The 14,818-nt window shown below is 47.2% G+C and overlaps 2 long non-coding RNA genes and 1 pseudogene across 2 annotated transcripts; 2 read left to right on the top strand and 1 right to left on the bottom strand.

The window, feature by feature from the left end:
• The window catches only part of LOC128347579 (zinc finger protein 420-like), a 54,237-nt pseudogene that overhangs the window by 27,708 nt on the left and 11,711 nt on the right, over positions 1-14,818 (top strand).
• LOC128347619 (uncharacterized) lies at positions 2,648-7,348 on the bottom strand. Its single transcript, XR_008317620.1, has 2 exons — positions 7,099-7,348; positions 2,648-3,730 (listed from the first exon to the last, which is right to left on the bottom strand). It is a non-coding gene; the product is annotated as an uncharacterized LOC128347619 (long non-coding RNA).
• On the top strand, positions 5,777-13,953 carry LOC128347607 (uncharacterized). Its single transcript, XR_008317606.1, has 3 exons — positions 5,777-6,276; positions 8,151-8,233; positions 11,037-13,953. It is a non-coding gene; the product is annotated as an uncharacterized LOC128347607 (long non-coding RNA).

Here is a 14,818-nt window from a genome sequence, read left to right as displayed (position 1 = left end):
TTCCTCTGCAGCACTGCAGTTCGATTGCCTTATGCCTTTGTCAGCCACATGCCAGAATTGCTTTTAACCATTTACTAACACCAAGGGGTGTCCTGTGACCTCTAGAATCTGCTGCTTTCCTTATTCCATGACTGCCAAAGCACAGTGAAATCCATGGTCTTCTCTTTTAGGGAGACAGGCAGGAGTGGGGTGCACTGAAACAGAAGATGATTCTAACAGTGATCAAGCAAATGCACGGAGAATTGGGCTATCAGTGGCAACTTTCATGAGGGCTACATGGAACCTCCAGGTTCAGAGGCAGTATACCTCCGAATACCAGTTTCAGGGGATCAGTAGTGGGAGGGGGCAACAGTCTTCATGCCCTGCTTTGGGCTTCCGAGATGCATCCGATTGGGTACTGTGGGAAGGAACATGTGAGACTAGCTGGCTTCATCCAACAGGGCTTTCTCTGTTGGCTGGAATCCCAATACAGAACAAAAGTAAACAGTGGTCTGGACATGCTGATTTATTAGATGCTACTTGAAGATGAGCAGGATAATTAAAAAAAAGAAACACTTATGAAGAAGGGGGATAAGCGCTCATCTGTCGACACTGTAGAATATGATCAGGAAACCCAATTAAAGGGTTTCTGGAGAAGAAGATATGAAGACTGTTGTTCATAACCCCCAGCACAACAGCATGTCTACAGCACAGAGGATAGACTCTGTTGGAAAGGAGGTTTAGGGAAAGTCACCCAGGCTTCTCTTGGACTTTTCTCATTCAAGCAGGCTTTTAAAAATGTCTTATGTTTTTAGCAGTATTCTTAATTGTTTCCATTTTGCTTTAATACATTTTAAATTGCATGTTTGGTTTAACTTTGTTCTCAGCTGTATGTTTTGTTTTATTCTGTATGAGATGGTTATATATATATAGTAATGAATCTCATCATCATCTCTGATGCAGTTGTGCCGAAATGCAGCTGTTCTGGGAAATAACCAGCTAACACAAACGATCACAATCCTTTCAGGCTCGCCCCTACTGCTATTAACTTTCTGGAAGAAGCTAGCTCAACTCTCCTACTGTAAACCATATTAAAGGGTTGCCCAAACAATGAATTATTTGACCGGAAGGATTGCAAAGTTGGCGGGGGGCAATCAGAGGCCCTAGAGAAGAGAGTTGCTAAGTGACATGAGGAAAGTTGTTCAAAGTAGTCCCCTTGAATGTAATAGGAAGATGCCATCTACCGAGTCAGACCATTGGTGGTCTGACTGGCAGTGGCTCTGAGGTTTAAGATAGGAGTCTCTCTTAGCCCTACCTGGAGATGCTGCAGGGATTGAAGCTGCGACTTTCTACCTGCCAAGCAGATGCTCTGCTCCTGAGTCCTGGCCCCATACCAGACATAACTTGTCCTCTTAATTACAGTGGAAATATCCCAGGTTTTTTGGAGCAACAACTGCATGTACATCCCATGGGAAGCTCCTGCTAGTGCTCAAGGGGAGATGAGGGGAGGAAAGATAATGCCATCAAGTCTGTGTCAGCTCCTGGCAACCGCAGAGCCCTGTGGTTTTCTTTGGTAGAATCCAGGAGGGATTCATCGTTGCCTTCTCCCACACAGTATGAGATGATGCCTTTCAGCACCTTCCTATATCGCTGCTGTCCAATATAGGAGTTTCCCATATTCTGAGAAACACACCAGCGGGGAGTTGAACTAACAACCTCTTGCTCCCTAAGCAAATCACTTCCCCGCTGCTAGTGCTGACAGAGTGCTAAACACAAAGTACATTACCGGCCAATGGAGTGTTTCAGGGTGCAGGGGGGCAAAGCCTCTTGCTTTCCATTGGCCCATTCTCCTGTGTCCAGGAAGTGAGGAGAAGGCAGGAGTGTGTACATGTACATGCATACATAGTGCCCACCATGTCTTCTTCCCTCTCCCCCCACCCGTTTTCTCACCCAACAACTGCATATTAAATCAATAGGAAAGGAAACTCCAGCTAGTGTAAAGGGGTGCTAAATGCAAAGCACATTTTGAGGTCTCGCTGCAGGGCAGAGAACTCTGCAGAGGGCCATTGAAACTCAGCAATCCAAAAATCAAAAGATTTCCCAACCTTTTTGAAAAGTGTGCCCCCTTCTCTCACTAAACTGCAGCTAATGTACCCCAGAGAGCTGGTCTTATTATGGTAACAAGAATTGCTTGTCCCCTTAGCTAAGTACATCTCCCCTGGTTGCATATGAAAGGGAGACTGGAAGTGTGAGCACTGTGAGATATTCTCCCCTTAGCGGTTGGAGCCACTCTGGGAGGAGCAGAAGGTTCCAAGTTCCTTCCCTGGAATCTCCAAGAGAGGGTTGAGAGAGACTCCTGCTTGCAGCCTTGGAGAAGCCGCTGCCAGTCTGAGCTAGATAGACCAATGGTCTGACTCAGTAGAAAGCAGCTTCCTATGTTCCTTTTGTGTTCCATAGAGATTGTGTTGTGCCCCATTAATTGCAGTATGAGTAACTTTTTGTGGATGTGGACTAGTGACTGCATTCCTGTGGGACATACCTAGCTGTGTTTGGAACATTGAATAGAACTCTTAACTCTCTAAAAAAAATTCAAAGGTCTTTTGTTTGATAGAAAGCAATAGTTCGTTTTTATGGTATAATGTAAAAATATAGAACTATACCCTAAAGATAAATTTATAGACTTTATTGTAAAACAATAAAAGATTTTTAAATGGTCAGAAACATTGTGGTGATGCTTGCTTCTTTCTCAGCATGCAGTGAGGAGCACATTTTCAGGCCCTGTGTGGTTTCTAGGATTGGATTGGTGATGTCCTGTATTTACCAGGCTATGAGATGCAGCCAGACTGCGGTCCAGTTCAGGGGAGATGCCTCCAGGGGGCTGGAAGAGATCCTCATCAATTGAAAACTTCTGAGAAATGAAATATCAGCTTTACTCTTAAGTGTTGGACTGTAAGGAACCAACCAGAAGGCCGGCCGGCGACATCTTTCCTGGCAGGGAAGTTCACTCTTCCTTTGGCCAATCCCTCTGCTCAGGGTCCCCGGTGATGGGCATGCCAAGATCACACCTGGGAATGGCCTGATGGGGGGAGTATGGTTTTGCTGAGCTGGTCTGCACATGGCTCCGCATTTCACTCACAAAGGCGTCTTGAGACTTGGTGAAGTCAAGCCCACAGTCCTCAAGTGTAAAGTGTTCCTTTCCAGGTAGTGGTGCTCTGTGGACTGGACTTCTGGTGCAAAGTCTGGTTTTCCAGCACCCGGGGGGCCCCCCAAATGTCCTGAAGCTGGTTGTTGCCACACCTGTACAGGGTTGATGCAACACCTATACCGGATGCCCTGCAGTAGCCTGCCCACCAATCAAGCAGGATTGCAGCCTGCACAGCCCGCCCGATCTCCTGTTGTGGGGGTGGTGTGGGGTGCTGAGGGCCAGCTCCATTCCTCCTGTCTACGTGGGGGTGGGGTGGGGTGGGGGGCAGACACCAAAAGTCCTTGGATCCAAGCTCCAAAGTTACCCAGGTGGACCTCTGTTTCCAGGAGCTCCACAATACACCCGCTGTCTTCTGCAGGTCCCTGGGCTTCCTTTCCAACCACCCTTGCCATCTGCTTCCAGGCCTGGATCTCCTGCTCTCCCTGCTTCAGATGCTGCTGCCTCCATTTCCACATCAGAGCCGCCATTCTATTCTCCACCTTCCTCTGGGTTCTCATTCTGGCCAAGCGTGTTGTGGGAGTGGCCTTGCAGCTGGCCTCCCAGGACCTGGAAAATGAAGTTCCATACTAAGTTCAGCATTCATGGGAGGAGTAATAGAAGGAGCAGCTTTGTTTCGGTACATGACCAGAAATGCAATAAAACAAAGACACACACAGCCCCACAGCAGCAGCAACTATACATGTCTGCGATTAACTCATCAGTTAAACTGTTTCCAACTTAAACTTGTCTAGTCTTACAAACTGCAACACAAAATCTCACAAACTTTGTATAGATTTTGAAATTGAGACCAGGAAGTAACCAAGTAATGCAAGACACCCCAGAGCACCCAAAGTAGAAAGCTATGAGCAGTTCTTGGTAAAGAGGACAGCTCAAAAGAACATCCTTGGCAGCTTCAAGAGCACCAGAGCCACAGGCAGATTCTTTCATGAAAAAGGGTTTTCCTATAAGTAATACCACTGGGGACAAAGCATGACACCTCGCTAAGGTATAGGCTCTTCTCTGACTGGGAGTTGTTAAATGATTTTAAAAAATATGCTGGGGGTATCAATGTACAATTTAATCTTCCCCAAATTATAGTGTCTGGGGACCAAAGCGAAGTGATCAACATCACTTATTCTTAGTGATGGAACCCATGGCTCTCTCAAAGCCAAATTGCCAAAAGTGTTACCACTGAAAGGCCGTAATGTACACATTTGGACCCAAAATGATGGGGCCATGAAGAATGGTACGGACAGTAAAGGAATTAATCCAACTTGGAACTAGCTGCATAAGGTAAGCTTGGTGATCACTGCATTTTTCTTCAGCATCTAGTAGAGAAATACTCCAGCAAACCCAAAAATTTCACTTTTGATTCAATATCACCGTCTAAACTCTGGGGAAAACTTCGAGAACCTTCTATTGATCGGTGGCTGTTGGGTAATTCTGAGTTTATATCCAAATACTTCACTTAGAGTTCAGTACAACCTTGGAGGACACCTTTCAGAATATGTCCCTCCAAAAAGATGGGTCAAACAGGGAAGTGTTCTGGCCCCACTTTTACTCAACCTTTATCACTCTTTTTGAATGATCACAGGGACAAGATTTCCACTCTCCTAAGGTTGCCAATAGACATATCGGCTCTCTTGTATGCCAACAACCTTGCAATCTGCTGTGGGACAGTTACGGGGTGGGGGAAAATAGGCTTGGAACTCCCTTGCTCTTCGATGTTCAGAAAACGAGCCATCTATGAATTAGCACAAATCAGGAAGTGTTGGTCTTTGCAAAATGTATTGCTATGTTTTAACCTGCTCACGGTTTGTGACATCCTCTCCTCCTCACCCCTTCAGTTAACTCCAGGTAGGCTTACTAAGCAGCAATAGCTAGATTCCCCATTCAGCATATTTTACTTCAACCAGGCCCCCACCCCACTCAGGGCTCCCTCTAAGTTGTATGCTCACATGTTTTTTGATGTCTGCTCTGTTAATTCTCGATCCCGCTCAGGATCAATAAGGAAGGCCCCATTCTGAATGCCTGTCTGTGCACACTGACTTGATACTGCCGCCCAGAACAAAACTCATTCTGAACACAGATTTTGAAGAATGAGAGAACACTGTCCTCCCACCATCTGACTTCCATCACAAGGCCTTTCCTTGGTAGCGCATGGTACTGGCTTCTCCTCCAGTAACAGCTCCTATCTCACTGGAGGTTGATGGCCATGCAGACCTTGCAGCAGAGGAAACCAGAAGCCACACATACACAATACCCATGGACATCAAGTGCACCCAGGGCCAGGGTTTTTAGCACCCTAGGTGAAGTATGACCTTGGCATCCTCCAAACACAAAATACAGAAGGAAACCAAGACAGAGGTGGAATGTAATTGCACAACTATGCACATGTGTGTGCATACACACACACTCTGCTGTCCTCCTGGGCGCCCTTCCCTTTGTCTGTCCTTCCCCATCTCTCTTCTTTGCTCTGGAGTCTCTGGGGGTGGACCGAACCTCCCCTCCGCTGCTTCCAGGGAGCCCTGCATCCAGCCAAAAGATGCATTCCTTTCCCTTCCCTTCCTCCTGCCCCTATTTTGAAATTGCAGTTGCCGCCACCGCCCCCTCTCCAGTAGCGTAGCCTCGATAGAAGTGCAAAGAGGTGCCGAAATCCAGGGCAGTGCATGTTGGGAAATGTATTTCGTTGAAAGAGTGCACCATTGTTGTGGTGTAGTCATTCAAAGAACTACATGTCTTCAAATGCACTGCTCTGGATTTCAGGAAGGGCTTAGAGCAGCATTGCAGCAAGCTAGGCGACACCTAAACTGGGCACCCGCTGAGGCAGCCCGTGTGATTTCCTGTTGCATCCACTCCAGGGTAGCCTTGCTTGGAATGCTGATTGATTGATGATTGGTGTCGACTCCTAGCGACCACAGAGAGAGATTCTCGCCAGGAGGCTCTGTCTTCAGCTTGGCCCTTAAGGTGCTTGGGGTGCTGCAAGGACTAAAATCTGCAGTTGCTGCGGCCTGAAGCCCGCTGAAGAAGGAACTGGAGCTCTCGCGCCTCTTCTGGGGGGGTGGGGTGTGACCCTTGCCTTCTCCACCCTTGCGGGGGCCGGGGGCGATCAGGTGAGTCCCCTGTGCGTTCGTGGGGAGGGGTGGTAGGAAATACCAGTTGGGCCAGTAATGGGGAGTGGGAGACCCAGCAGGAAGCGAGAGAACAAAGGGGGCCTTAGCTTAGAGGAGCAAGTCTGAGCTGGTAGCTGTTCAGAGGCATTGTTTAGGTCCTTAAAAACAATGGGGGCCTGGTAAGGCAGCTTACCCAGCTGATCCAGAGATGGGGCAGGGGCCGGTAGACTTAGGGGGAAACCCTGAACTCCCCTCCCCTGTCCCTTTCACTCATTTGGAAGATGCTGTATGCTGTTTACTGAGGGGTCAGTAAGAAAGCCCAGAGGAGTAGTAAGGCTTGGAAGTTCTTAGGGTCAGACCCAAAGAAAAGAGGCTGCGTTGGACTGAAGGCTTTCTTTTCTGCCCCCCACTCTTTCCTCCTCCTCCTCCTCCACACATTGCCTTTCTAGTTTCTCTTATTTTTTCCTGATGTCCGATCTGATTTTCTATGACCCTGAACTCAAAAGGTTTCAAAAAGATTGAGAGTGGGAGAGTGTGTGAGGGAAGGAATAATTTTGGCTTCTCTGCTGTGTAGATCCCTGCCCCCCAAGTTGGAGGATTTGTCCTGCATGAAAGACGCTTTTCACATCCCACCGAAAGGCACTTTTGTGCTTCCATCAATGTTTTTTCTCGTGTCTGTCTGGGTTTTCTGCAATGCTGCACTCAATGGAGCTCATGCAGAGGCTGAGGCCAGGCGTGTCCCCAGAGGGGAGGCCTGGTTTGGGCAGATGAGAGGCAAGGTTGTGCCACTGAGTGACCTCGCACCCCAAAAAAGACATTTACCTGCCTTTTCTAGAAAGAGAAGACCTGTAAGAGAGCTGGAATTACCCATCTTTGCTTGAAGAAAATCATCTAGCGAGGGAACCTTCCTTACAACTCTCCCCTGAGGCCTTTCCCTGTCCTCTCTCTCCTTTCATCTCTCATTGGGGTTTTTTTGCCAGATGTACATGATGGAGGGAAGCCACCTCTAGCCCTGCTTTCTTTCTCCACTGAGTATTTGTTTTGGCTGTGTGCAGTGTTCCCTCTATCAGGGATTCCCAGATGTTATTTATCACAACTCCCAGCATCCCCAGCTGCAATGGCCTTTGGCTGGGGATTATGGGAATTGTAGTCAACAACATCAGGGAACCGCTATTAAAGGAAACACTGTGTGTGTGTGTGTGTGTGTGTGTGTGTGCGCGCACGCATGTGCACGTACTTGCTCTCACACCTGCGGGGGAATGACATTATTAATAATAATTATTATAATTATTATATTCTATTTCTGTACCACCCTTCCAAAAATGGCTCAGGGCAGTTTACACAGAGAAATAAACAAATAAGATGGAACCCTGTCCCCAAAGGGCTCACAATCTAAAAAGAAACATAAGATAGATACTAGCAACAGTCACTGGAGATACTGTGCTGGGAGTGGATAGCGCCAGTTACTCTCCCCCTGCTAAATAAAGAGAATCACCACATTACAAGGTGCCTCTTTGCCAAGTTAGCAGGCTTTGAGTTATCAGCTCAAAAACTTTCTCAAGCATCAAAATCCATATTTTGAATTGTGCACTAAGCCATCCTGAAACTCTTTTTCCAAGCTGTAGTCAACAACATCTGAGAATCCCTATTAAAGGGGTGTGTGGACTTGCTCATGGGGGGATGCATTTCTCCAGCCTCTCCCACAGCTGAAAACCATTTTGAGTTATGCCAGTTATCGCTCAAAAACTGTCATGCATCGAAATCCATATTTTGAATTGTGCACCAAGCCATCATGAAAATCTTTCCCCAAGTATACTAGTTGTCACTCTGTTTCATTCACCAACATCTTTCCATTGCTCTTCTGTGATTCGCAGGTACTGGAATGACACTGCCAATGGATTCCCAGCCATTTCTTCTTGCTGGTGGAGCGGAAGAGGCTTCAGTGCAACCAGATCAAGTAGGGGAGGGGTCACTGGGGGAGGAGGAGGACCGGGAATAAAGAGGTCACCTCCGTCTGCCCCACATTCCCCTAGGTGTGAAAGCCTCTCTCTTTCCTTTGGCCTCTGTCAAAACTGCTGGCTAGGAGGGCTTTGAAGGCTTTAATCTGGCTAACTGGGCAAGGGAGAGTCACTGAAAGGGTTGGCTGTCAAATATTTAGCAAGAGGACAGCAATCTGCCTCTCAGTCCCAGGATAGTGTGTTTTCCAGGGGCTGTTGCTGGTGCCTCCATCGTGTCCTGAAAACATTGTAATGGAGCGCCTTTGAGACAGAGCACCATTTCTTTTGATTAGCTCTGTCAATTGTTCTCCCTCATCCAGCCTGTTGCTGCCTCCAGGAATTGAAAGAGGGAGTGAGACTCCTTTGGCCCTTTTGGATCTCTTGGAGGCTTTTGATACTATTGACCACAGTATCCTTCTGGAGCATCTGATGGGATTGAGAGTGGGAGGCACTGCTTTGCCGTGGTTCCGTTCCTATCTCTCGGGCAGATTCCAGATGGTGTTACTTGGAGACTGTTGTTCTTCAAAACATGAACATTTATATGGCATCCCCAGGGGCTCCATTCTGCCTCTAATGCTCTTTAAGGTATACATCCGGAGGTTTGATGCAGGGTTATCAATATGCTGATGATGACATGTCATGTCAACATCATCAGGAGAAGGCATAATCTCCCTAAATGCCTACCTAGAGGCAGCAATGGGCTGGATGAGGGTTAACAAACTGAGACTGAATCTAGGTAAAACGGAGGTACTTACTGTGTGGGGTCGGAACTCAGGAGATAGTTTTGATCTGTTTGTTCTGGATGGGGTCACACTTCCCAGAAGGAACAGGTATGCAGTCTAGGGGTGCTTCTGGATCCAAGCCTCTCTCTGGTGTCTCTGGTTGAGGTGGTGGTTAGGGGTGTTTTCTATCGGCTTCAGCTGATATGCCAGCTGTTACATTTTTTGAGATAAACAACATCAAAACAGTAGTACATATATACTGGTAATCTCCAGACTTGATTACTGTAATGTGCTCTATGTGGGGCTGCCATAGTACAGAAACTGCATTTGGTACAGAATGTGGCAACCAGGTTGGTAGCCGGGTCATCTCAAACAGACCATCTTAGAATGTCGTCTTCCCTATAAGCCCTATCGCCCATTGAGATCATCCAAAGAGGTCCATCAGCAATTGCCACCAGTCCATCTGGTGACTATACAGGGACGGGCCTTCTCTGTTGCTCCCCGAAGAATCTGGCATGCGCTCCCTGCTGAAATAAGAGCCTCCCCATCTCTTACACCTTTAAAAAATCTTTAAAGACACATTATTTCACCCAAGCTTTTTAACTAGACTGTGATCATAAATTTTTAAGGTGTTTATTTCTTTTTAAACTTGTTTTATGATGTTGTAAACCACCCAGAGTCAGAGGCTTTTGGGTGGTGTACAAATAAAGTAAATAGACTTACTTTAAAGATTTTTGTGAAAAGTAAATATTTATTTTATATTTATACCACATGACTCCTATCTAGCTGCTAGAAAAAAATCAAGCACTTTGGGGCCAAGTACTTTATTAGCAGAATGTGAGTTTGGCCCACTTGACTAGGTATTTTGTTGAGAGGTGTGTGTGTGGGTGTGTTTAATGTTAAGGTATTGACTTGTTTAAGAGATGATGATTTTTATAAACCTTGTTTAACCACTGTAGTTTTCTAACTATTTAAATACTACTGAAACATGTGCTTAGTGCATGATGATGTAGATTTCACTAGGGATGTGCACGGACCGGTCCGGAGGCCATTCTACTGGCCTCCAGACCGGTCCGGACACGGGGCGGTCCGATTTGGAAGGGTTAGGGTGGGGGGTTCAATTAAGGGCTGGGGGGGCGCTTTACTTACCCCTCCTGCGTTTTCCGAATTCCGGCGCCGTATTTAGTGTAAAAATACAGAGGCAGGATACCTCCTTGCCGCCCGCTTCAATCTCCGATGGATCCTCCATGGTTAACAAAGGGGCGGGAGGACACCTCCCTGCTGCCCATTTCCCTGCCGGGCTGCAAAAGTCTTCTTAAAGCCTTTGGCAGCCCGGCGGGGAAATGGGCGGCAGGACACCTCCCTGCCGCTCATTTCTAGAGAGCAAGCAGAGCGGGCTTGAAGGGGGCGGCAGGGGGCTTGAAGGGGGTGGCAGGGAGGTATCCTGCCGCCCCATTGTTAACCACGGAGGAGCCATCGGAGATTGAAGCTGGCGGCAAGGTGGTATCCTGCCGCCGGATTTTTACACTAAATACGGCGCCGGAGTTGGGAAAACGCGGGAGGGGTAAGTAAAGCCCCCCCCCGCCCTTAATGGAACCCCCCACCCCAGTGCCGGACCGCAGCTCCACGGTTCTGTGAACACCCCTAGATTTCACATGTATACCTATTAGTCTAATTTCTTTTTAACCATCTTTTTAACCATTAACTAATTTCTTTTAAAACATTTTTAACCATTAGTCAAATTTATTTTTAACCATTTTTCTTAAGGAAGTATGTTGATAGAAATGGGGTCATGTGAAGGAAGGAAATAAATAAATAAATGACTTTGAAGGTTTTTGTGGAATCTATACTAGATTTACTACTATAAATCTAGTAATAGACTTATACTACTATAAGCAGTATATAAATATAATGACCCTGTAGGGGAATCTTTCCTGCCCTTCTCCTCCCAGCTTACGTTAACTACCTATTTGGATTGTGCTTGGAAGGGAATGAACCCTTATGTGGTCTGTGAGGAGGAAATGTTTTCTTCTTATTCCAGGGTCTGTTGACCTTTGAGGAGGTGGCCGTGCATTTCACAGAGGAGGAGTGGGCTCTGCTGGATCCGGACCAAAGAGCCCTGCACAGGACAGTCATGGAGGAGAATTATGAGAACGTTTCCTTTCTGGGTAAGGCTCCCTCTTTTTCACTGAAGTCCGGGAGACTGGAAGAGGAAAAGAGAGGGGTCTGGTTTGCTGAAGTAAGTGGAAGGATGGTGCCCATAATTAAGTTCAATCCACAGGTGGGCCAGAGAACCAGTGTGCTATAGCAGTCAGAGTGTTAAAGAGCTCGAAGATCGGGGATCAGATACTCCTCAGGGATGAAGCTCGTTGGGTGACTATGAGCCAATAATCTCTCAGGCCAACCTTCCTCACAGGAGGAGTTTTTGTGAGGATCAAAGAGGAGTCACGCAGTGGAGGAAACCCAAAGGAGATTTCACCTGATGGACTCTGAAGATATGAAGCTGGTTTATTTGGGGTCAGAGCATGGGTCCATCTAATTCATTGTTCTCTTCACTGGCTGGCAGCAACCTTGCAGGGTTTCAGATAGGGGTTATTCCCAGTTGTACCTGAAGATGCTGCCAGGGACTGAAACGGAGACCTTCTGCAGGTGCTCTGCCACTAGACTATGGCCCCTGCCCTAAGGTGCCTGAGGGAGGGAGATCTTGGTCTTCTTGAGAGGAGAGGGAGATCTGGGATCCATGCAGAGACATGTCCTAGGAGAAGGTTCCTCCTCTCAGCTATGTGATGAGATTCATCCCGAGCAGCAGATTGCAAACAAAGTCCTGTGAATTGCCTGCCCCCCAAGGAGAGTCTCCATTTTTGGGCCCAGCACCTGAACCAAGACGGTAAATCAATTTTGTGCATGGATAGATTGTGTGTACAGTATATCTCCTGCTCAGATGCCCAAAGAGGTCTGTCTGTCTGTTCTGGATTAAGTTCCAGCTTGTTCACACCCATTGAAACTATGACTGATCCCCAATCCCCACAGAGCTTCAGGATCTCTGTAATTCTCTGATGATGATCTGGCTATGAGGAAAGAATTATGTTGAATCCCATTCTGCATCCACACTATTCTCAATACTTGACGAAAACATGAGATCTAGACGTTGGGACCTACAAACTGAGGCCCCAGCTGTCAAGCAGGCTTCGTAGAGAATATTGAAATCTTGCAGGATAAGTAGCCGGGTGGGAATTCAGCTGTTATGACACATGAGCTGAATAGGGATGTGCACAGAACTGTTTTGGAGGTCCTTTATGGTTCGTTGCCCCCTTGACTGTAAGTACCTGGAAATACCTGATGTGCCTGTGCGCATCGGGCATGTTTGTGCGTGTATCAGGCACCTAATGTGTGTGCATCCGACATGCATGCAGGCATGTCGGCTACTTCCCGTCAAGGGGGCAATTGGGCGGCAGAGAGGTACGCTGCCGCCCTGACGGATTTCCAAAAAACCAAGCACCAGCGGGGGGAAAGCAGAAGGAGGGGTCATCTCTGCAGTGGGAGCGGAAGCAGTACAAAAGGGGAGGGCAAGACAAGCTTCTAATGAACAATCAAATATATTAAAAAGAGAACTAGAAATTACATATTGGTAGGGAACGGGGAAAATAAACGTGGGGAATTAGCAAAATAAAGCAATACATGTATTGAAAGCCCCTTGAGTTCTGGGAGATGGAGCTGCTAGAGAGGATGGTTTGGGGCCCATGTTAGCACTGTCTAAAATGGCTGAAAATCATAGTGATGACCAGAAAGGAAATTCCTAGAACAGGCGGTTTGGAAGGGAGGGGGAAACTGATGAAGAAAGAGAGTGATGGGGTAAGGGACGAGAGACTGAGGAGGAAAGTAGTGAATGTGGGGAGGAAAATCCATGAGGCAAGCAAGCAGGAGTAGGCAAATGAAGGGATTTCTGAATGAATTGCAGCTGAGTTTTCACTGGATGGATGTATGTATTCCATAGTGTGGGATCTAACACTCAGATGGTAGGGGGAGGGAGAAAGCAGAAAGGAGGCTTCGTTAGCCACGAAGGGTGATGAAGAAAAGGAGAGAAGGGGTTTTTAATGGGTGCTGCATGGCACAGAGACAGTGCGTAGAGCACAAGAGGAGGAGTGATCTGCTTGCGTCCAGGAGCATTCCATTGGCTTCACACAGATGAAGGACACCACCTCCTGAATAGAAGTCCTTTTCTGTGGTGGCCATCTGAGCCAGTCACCAGCATTCATCGGTGGCAGGCCTTTTCCTCAGCTCAGCGTCTGGAGAAGAGCTGGTTGGATGGCAGTTTTGACCATTGTTTTGGCGAAAGGGGTCCCAGGACTCTGACTTTGGTTAGTAAAGAGTAGAGCAATCTGAGAAACAAGAGGGGAATGATGGAAGACATGTGAGGAGGGGTCCTATTTGGGGGCAGCCAGAAAAACGTTTATTGAGTCAGCTAGTCTGCATCTGTGGTTTCAGCTCTGAGAGAAGTGGGGAGAAGGGACAGGAAGAAAAGACGGATCTAGTGGTTTTGGCAGCTTAATGGAGGGGGTTATACTTTCTGTATAGTGTTGCTGTGCTGGAAGGAAGATGATTGGAGATCCGTTCAGCAAAAGGGAGCTCTGGGCAGCAAACGAGGGTCGTGGAGAGTGGTTGATTGCAGAGCAGAGAATCGGTTCCCTGGACCAAAGGGCAGTGACCCATGCAGCCAAGGAACAAGTGGACAGACGTCAGTCTGGGGTAGCAGTGAAGCAACTCAAATCCTGGCTCACAAGCTGGGTAGTTGTGCCCATATTGACTGAGTGTAACACATGATTTCTACAAATTAGGCCTTTAGCCTTTTCTGAGGGAGAAGGGTGTGAGGCAACAGAAGGATTTCCTCTTCTGGCTGCCCTATGCCAATATGATGATCTTGCTCGTGTGGGTCCTAAATTTCCTAGTCATCAGTTACAGCTGCCGCAACCTGAGTCAGCAGGTTTTCTCGATGAGGGAAGTCAGAAGTGGGGTCCCCGAGGGATCAATCCCTGGGGGACCCCACTTCTGACTTCCCTCATCGAGGAAACTGTCCATTTATTCCTGCCCTTTTCCCATCTGCCCTCCAACCAGTTACCAATCCACCCATGAACCTGTCCCTTTAATCCATGACTGCTAAGTTTTCTCAAGAGACTTTGATGAGGAATTTGGTAAAGCTTTTTGGAAGTCCAAGTATACTATGTCATCTGGATGACCTCCGTTCATATATGCCTCTTGACATTCAAAGAAAACTCCAAAGGGTTGGTGAGGCAAGATTGATTATTGCAGAAGCCATAGTGGTTCCCCTTGAGCAGGGCCTGTTCTTTTATGAGTTTAACAGTTTTATCCTTAAGTACGCTTTCCATCAATTTGCCTGGAACAGAAGTTAAGCTAGCTAGCCTATAATTTCCTGGTCCCCCGCCCCCGATCCCTTATTGGAAATTGGTGTTATGTTGGCTACTTTCCAGTGCTCTGGTACAGAGCCTGAAGGTGAAGATAAGTTACATGGTTCTGCTAGAATATCAGCAATTTGATATTTGAGTCCTTTAAGAACTCTTGGGTGGATGCCATCTGACCCTGGCAATGAGCTAACTTTTAATGTTTCAAGACAGTTCAGAACGTCACCTCTTGTCACCTCTGTGTGACTTAGTTCTTCAGCCTCCAGGCCTGAGAAGCTCAGTTCACCTGTAGGTATATGCTCATTATCCTCTTCCATGAAGACAGATGCAAGGAACTTATTCAATTTCTTTTCCATCTCCATATCCTCCTTAATCATCCCTTTTGGTCATTTAAAGGTCCAACCAT

This window comes from Hemicordylus capensis, chromosome 2, assembly GCF_027244095.1.
Source record: "Hemicordylus capensis ecotype Gifberg chromosome 2, rHemCap1.1.pri, whole genome shotgun sequence".
Taxonomy (NCBI): Eukaryota; Metazoa; Chordata; class Lepidosauria; order Squamata; family Cordylidae; genus Hemicordylus; species Hemicordylus capensis.
Note: the sequence above shows the minus strand (reverse complement) of the source record. Positions and strands in the feature narration are given on the sequence as shown.